Source organism: Microcebus murinus, chromosome 2 (assembly GCF_040939455.1).
Source record: "Microcebus murinus isolate Inina chromosome 2, M.murinus_Inina_mat1.0, whole genome shotgun sequence".
NCBI lineage: Eukaryota > Metazoa > Chordata > Mammalia > Primates > Cheirogaleidae > Microcebus > Microcebus murinus.
Window position 1 is genome coordinate 120,599,382 of NC_134105.1, and position 6,951 is coordinate 120,606,332.

General features: G+C 37.2%; 1 protein-coding gene across 5 annotated transcripts in view; it reads left to right on the forward strand.

Annotated features, from left to right (window-relative positions):
• The window catches only part of RABGAP1L (RAB GTPase activating protein 1 like), a 689,918-nt gene that overhangs the window by 554,456 nt on the left and 128,511 nt on the right, over positions 1–6,951 (forward strand). The window lies entirely within an intron of this gene.

Below are 6,951 nucleotides of genomic sequence, written 5' to 3' on the forward strand. Positions count from 1 at the left end.
TTTGAATTAGCAGAGAGGCTCCACAGAAGCTTTTGTCAATTCCATAAATCTAGAAGATGTGCTTTTATGTACACCATTGAAAAGGTTCATTTTTGATGAAACCACATCTCATGTTCCTTTCCTGTGAAGACATATGTATGTTGACAACCACCATTGGGAAATTTGGTTTAAAGTATCATGATCTTCTGCTGGAGAAAGTTTATTACATTGTAGGATACAGAGATTTGATAAACAGTTGATAATGAAGTAGTTTCTATATCAAAGCATTTTCCTCTTTTTTTTCTTTGAGGCTTCTATTAACATTCATAATCCTCAGTTCATCTCAGATTCGGGATATTGTTTCAGGTTTTTCCCAATCAGCAGGGAAGATGTAAATATTGGACATACTCTAAAACAGTTGATAATTGGTGGAGGAAACAGGCCATTGCTCCAAATGCCCAGTCATCAGGCACCTTCCACATTTACAAAACTCAGTTTTTATTGCTGTTCCTAATTGACTAGAATGCATTTGTCTCCTTTATTTGCTTCTGCCATTTTATTTCTACCCTATTCCTACTTCTGCCAGTCATTTTCTGTCAGTTCATTAAAAAGAAAGTCATATAGACATTTTAAAATTAACTTGATGGGTGAACTGGGTATTGTACCATAAACATATAAGTCATTAAATTTTCCTAATCCAAAGAAAATTAAGATAAGCAGATAAAAAATTAATTTATTTAAGGCATCTCTTTTATTAGCAAAAGAATAGTAAACCATAGGAATAAAGCATTAAGCCTTTCTATACATTCCAAAATTGGAACTCTGTGCTTTCCACTTATAATTAGCAACAAAAAAGAACACCAAAATTGCTGTCTCACCAAGTAGTTTCTCTCTCTTCAAAAATTTTATTCTTTTTTCCCCTGCACCTAATTCACTACCAGTACTCTTGTAAAGGCTTCGTATGACTAATGGTTAGGCTTATAAATGGGAGCTTTTATATTTCTTGTACCTTTTGAGGTGTTTTGCCAATTACCTTTCATATAGCAGTTATGATTTGCATTTGTCAGTGTTAGTGAATAAAATTGGAACTTTTCTCTCCTGTTGGGAACAACAGTAATCAATAATTTTCCCACAAGTTACAATGGTATCCACATTTCTTTGAGTTTTTTTTTTTATTTTTAGTTTTTTACTATTTGGATTCATATTAAAATTATATTTAATGTGTGCTTCATTGTTTGTGTTTGGAGATCTGATTCAGAGAGGAAAATAGGTAAAGTGTTCCTCTGTGTCCATATTGCTGCTCACTGAAATTTAATTTTACTTTTTTAGATAGCAATAGAGTAAATTTAAATGAAAAGAGATTAGTTAATGGGTACAAACATACAGTTAGAATGAATAAGTTCTAGTGTTCAATAGTACAGTGGGGTGGCTATAGTTAACAATTGTGTATTTCAAAATAGCTAGAAGAGAATATTTGAAATGTTTCCATCACAAAGAAATGATAAATATTAGAGGCAATAGATAGCCTACATACCCTGATTTAATCAATTACATATTGTATTTGTCAAAATATCACATGTACCCAATAAATATGTACAATTATTATGCATCAGTAAAAATTAACTAATGTAAATGTTCTAGGTATTTTGATTGGGTTAGGTTGGGCCATTGGATCCTCGTGTTTGGTCTTTCCAACACTTAAACCACAACTGTTTCTCCACTCTGGGGAATATAAAGTATAATTACATTATATTTACTGAATTATTATTTATGTTCTCATTTCTCCAACTCTTAGATCCATTTAGCATTTAGTAGGCAAATAACTAAGTCTAATTAATACTCTGGAGAAATTATTTATTTCTTCTTTCTCCCCATCACTCCTGCAGATTTTTTTTTAAATGGTAGAAGCAACAGATAAAGGAACACAGCAACCCAAAAAAGATAGTCAGAAATTTTAAGTGTGTTCACATGTCTTCAACTGTTTGTCAGATTTTCTGAAGCTCTACTTAAAGGCAAACAAATTGCAGAGGAGAAAATTATATTCCTTGCTATAGTTAATAGTTGTGATTAAACATGCAATCTTTTTCATTGCCAAGTCTTCTGGGTTGGGGACACTCTGTTACTGCCCTCGTGGAAGAAGGGAGCTATTTCTTTTCTCTGAAATGTCTAGTCTTTTGCTTTTTCTCTTTTCTCTGCCTGGGGAACTTCCTAATCAAATCATTACTCTATAGTTCACATAGTCTCTTTCAAATACTCAGTTTCGGGCTGGGCACCGTGGCTCACTCCTGAAATTTTAGCACTTTGGGAAGCCAACACAGGAAGATTGCTTGAGCTCAGGAGAGACCAGCATGAGCAAGAGTGAGACCCCATCTCTACTAAAAATAGAAAAATTAGCTGGGCTTCCTGGTACACTCCTGTAGTCGCAGCTACTTGGGAGGCTGAGATAGGAGGATCATTTGAGCCCAGGAGTTTGAGGTTGCAATGAGCTATGATGATGCCACAGCACTCTACCCAGGGCAACAGAGTAAGACTTTGTCTCAAAGAAAAAAAAAAAAGGAAATCGAACCTCACTCCAACCTGCATTAAAAAAATGAAAAAATTAAAAAAGGAAATACTCATTTTTTGGCTGGGCGCTGTGGCTCATGCCTGTAATCCTAGCATTCTGGGAGGCAAGGCAGGTGGATTGCTTGAGGTCAGGAGTTTGAGACCAGCCTGAGTAAGAGCAAGACCCCATCTCTACTAAAAACAGAAAGAAATTAATTGGCCAACTAAAAATATATACAAAAAATGAGCCGGGGCATGGTGGCACATGCCTATAGTCGCAGCTACTCAGGAGGCTGAGGCAGAAGGATGGCTTGAGCCCAGGAGTTTGAGGTTGCTGTGAGGTAGGCTGACACCACAGCACTCTAGCCCAGGCAACAGAGTGAGATGCTGTCTCAAAAAAAAAAAAAAAAAAAAAAAAAAAAGGAAATACTCATTTTTATTTTTGCTTATTTGATGATTATAATATGAAGGAACTTTGGAGTGAGTACAAAGCATATGAAGAGGTGGTTAAACTTGTGTTCTGATACACAGTTTAGGTTTGGGGACTTTATCAGTGTTTCTAGTCTGTTTCATTCTCTTTCTGGTCACTGCATTATCCCCTATTATCCCTTACCCTTTGGGTCACTGTATTTCCTATTAATGCTTACTACTTTGTCCTGAAAAGTTTAAGCTGAAGTTTCTCTCACAGTTGGTTCCTGAAGAAGCCATACTTTTGTTTTTTTGTATTTGTATTAGTTTGCTAGGGCCGCCGTTACAAAATAAATGCCATAGACTGGGAGGCAAACAACAGAAGTTTACTTTCTCTCAGGGCTGGAGCCTAGAAGTCCGAGATCAAGATGTTGACGGGGTTGGTTTCTCCTGAGGCCTCTCTCCTTGGCTTGCAGATGGCCACCTTCTTGTTGTGTCCTCACATAGTCATTCCTCTGTGTGTGTCCTAATCTCTCTCTCTCTTTTTTTTCTTTTTTTTTAAGAGACAGGGTCTCACTCTGTTGCCCTGCCCAGGCTGGCGTGCGCAGCAATAGATCACACAGGTGTGATCAGAACACACTACGGCCTTCAACTCCTGGGCTCAAGCGATCTGCCTGCCTCAGCCTCCCCTAGCAGTTGGGACTATAGGCACAGACACTGAGCCAGTTCTAATGCCTTTTTATAAGGTCACCAGACGTACTGGATGAGGGCCCACCCTAAGGACTCCATTTTTAATTTAATTATTTCTCTAAATGCTTTATCTCCAAATACAGTTACTTCTGAGGTACTGGGGGTTAGGACTTCAACATATGAATTTTGGTAGTGGGGGGACACAAATCAGCCCATAACAGTGTTGTTCTCATAGCCAACTGAGTGCAAATTTCTTCTCGATTTTTCTAAAGACATTCTCTTCTGAACATGAATCTGGCTGAGCAGCTCCAAGCTGTACCTCCAGCATCTTATTACACATGACACTTTCCTATTTTTGTCAGCACACTCAAGCTCTCCTACTTTCTCCCAACTCTCGGATGATCTAAAAGATTCTATTTTTTTTATAGTTCCACCCTCTACTTCCATCAGCCCACTTGGTTGGCAAGGAATTTCCTCTGGCATGTATGTTAGCTTGTTAAAAGTTCTAATTTACCTTATATACCCTGTTCTAGTACGGTCTTGTTACATTAACTTTCTTACAGTCCTGCCTTTATATTGTATCATGTCTTATACAAACTACATCCTTCCTCATTCCCCTCTTTTCCTAAATGAGAGGCAGTGAATTACACAAGTAAATAAGTTATATCTTTGTACAATGTCCCGTGGTAGAAAAAAGTCTATATGCTATTATATTAAATAATAAAAAGAATATTTTAAGCAATGACATAATTTGAATACTAATAGGACACAGGGACTTAGTTTATTTTGTAAAATCATTTACATAAAAACTTTTATCCTAAAATATTTTACCATGTTTTAGGATGGCCATTGTTTCAAAATGCCAGATGGCATTTTTCCTGCAAAGGAAAAATTTTGAAGATTATCTGACATAGTAGGATTTTCTTGGAGCACATTACTTGTCTGGACTGTAACTGCCTGGTAACTGGTCTCTCTGGCTTTAGTTTCTGTCATCTCTAGTTTCCTCTACACGCCACCACCTGAGTTGTCTGCCTGGAAAACCAGCCTCATCACTCGTGGGCGCAGAGAACACTGCTGCTCCCTGTTACCTGCAAGATGAATCCCACACGCCTCAGTGTGACACATTTCCCCTTCTTTTACACCAATAAGCCATGCCCTTGTCAAAGCCTATTTCTTCTGCCCGGAACGCTTTCCCCTGGAAAAGGCGGAGACTTTGGAAGCAGACAAGTCTAGGTTTGAATTCCAGCTCTGGTTCTTACTGACTGAATGATCCTGAGAAGGTTACTTAATCTCCTTGAAGGCCGGGCGCGGTGGCTCACGCCTGTAATCCTAGCTCTCTGGGAGGCAGGCGGATTGCTCAAGGTCAGGAGTTCAAAACCAGCCTGAGCAAGAGCGAGACCCCGTCTCTGCTATAAATACAAAGAAATTAATTGGCCAACTAACATATATAGAAAAAATTAGCCGGGCATGGTGGCGCATGCCTATAGTCCCAGCCACTCGGGAGGCTGAGGCAGGAGGATTCTTGAGCCCAGGAGTTGGAGGTTGCTGTGAGCTAGGCTGACGCCATGGCACTCACTCTAGCCTGGGCAACAAAGCGAGACTCTGTCTCAAAATAAATAAATAAAAAAAAATCTCCTTGAGTATGACTTTCCTCATCATGAAACGAGGCTAATGCCTACTGCACAGGGGTGTTGTAAAAATTAAACTGAGCATGCGTGTGAGGCACTGGCTAACTTATTATTCATTCCTCGTTGTAGCCATGCAGCCAAGCAAACTCCCATTGACCTTTAGGACCCAGGTCTGACATTGTGACATCTGGGAACCTACACTGTTATTTATTCTGATTCTAGCAATTCCTGTACTAGACCACCACTGTTGAAATTAAGAACTTGGCTTTCGGAAGCCATGTTGTTAGAGTTCAAATCTTGACTTCTCTGTCATTAAATAATTAGCTGTGTGATCTCTGGAAGTTACTTCTACTTACCGTACCTCAGTTATCTTTTCTGTAAAATGGAGATAATATTATCTATGAAATAGGATTGCTGTGAGGATTAAATAGGATATATAGATAAGAAACTGAATGTAATGCAGTGCATAGTTAACATACAAAAAATGTTAACTGTTCTTACTATACTTACTATAGTTATCCTGGGTAAGTTCTCTCATTATCAGTTCCTCAAGGGTGTTGGCTGTACCTTGCTCCTCTCTAGATGCCTGTACCTGATCCAACACCTAGCGCAGTAGATGGATCAAAACAGTTCATCTACTATTTATTTATATTTATTCAGTTAACAAATCCTGTTAATAAAAGATGAAGAATGTTGGGTTTTAAATTCTCCCCAAAAATATTTCTGGAAATAAACAGAAAAATCCTCATGTGTTACACTGAATGATATTGAAGGTTTCTTCCTATAAAAATCAAATAATAAGTGAAATTGGTCTGATTTCTGCTTTTAAGAATGGTGTCTATCATACTGTGTAGTTTACAGGGATTATGACATATGTATTTGTGAATTTTCCATCTTTATTGACCTTTAAGACTTTGATAGAAAGATAATTTTCTTCCTTGAAGCTCTGGGTAATCAGATGCCCTTCTTTATCTCTCTTAGATTTTTTTTGGATCATTATTCAGTGATTTTAGAATACTCAAAGTATTTTCAAGTCTCATTTATATAAACTTCTTAGTTGTTTATGTTCAAAGTAAAATGACTGATTTAAAGAATTAAGGCTAAAGTTTTATATGTGACAGACTTTAAAACAGAGTAGAATATCACATTAACAGAGTTTGTAACCAAAAGACTGCTGATATATGTCTCAAATGACAGATCTCAGTTCCTTTTTTATGTATGAAGTATTAATAACATTTTATATTTTGATATAAAATTTTCTTTATGCATTTCATAATTATCAGTTATATTTCTTCATAAATTAAATTTAAGGAATATGATGAGTATATCTGCATATTTATCCTTGCACAATGTATCAGTTCTGTATTGCTATGTAACAAACCATCCCAAAACTTACTGGTTTAAAACAACATTAATAATTCTTACCATTCTGTGAGTAGGCTAGGTGATTCTTCTTATGGTAGGTATGTCCTGGCTTCACCAGTGCACATTCACCAAGCTGTTTCAAACACTACGTGACAGAAATGGGTACCAGGTGGTCTGATGGATTGGAAGCCATTCCTGTAACAATCTACCATAAACATGCATGGGAATTTTGTGTTTCAGTACATAAAGAAAACATTAACTTCGTTTCTGATGAGAGGGCTAAAAGTCTTGTGTAGAAGGGAGACTTCCTTGCCCATTAATAAAATTTATTTACTAA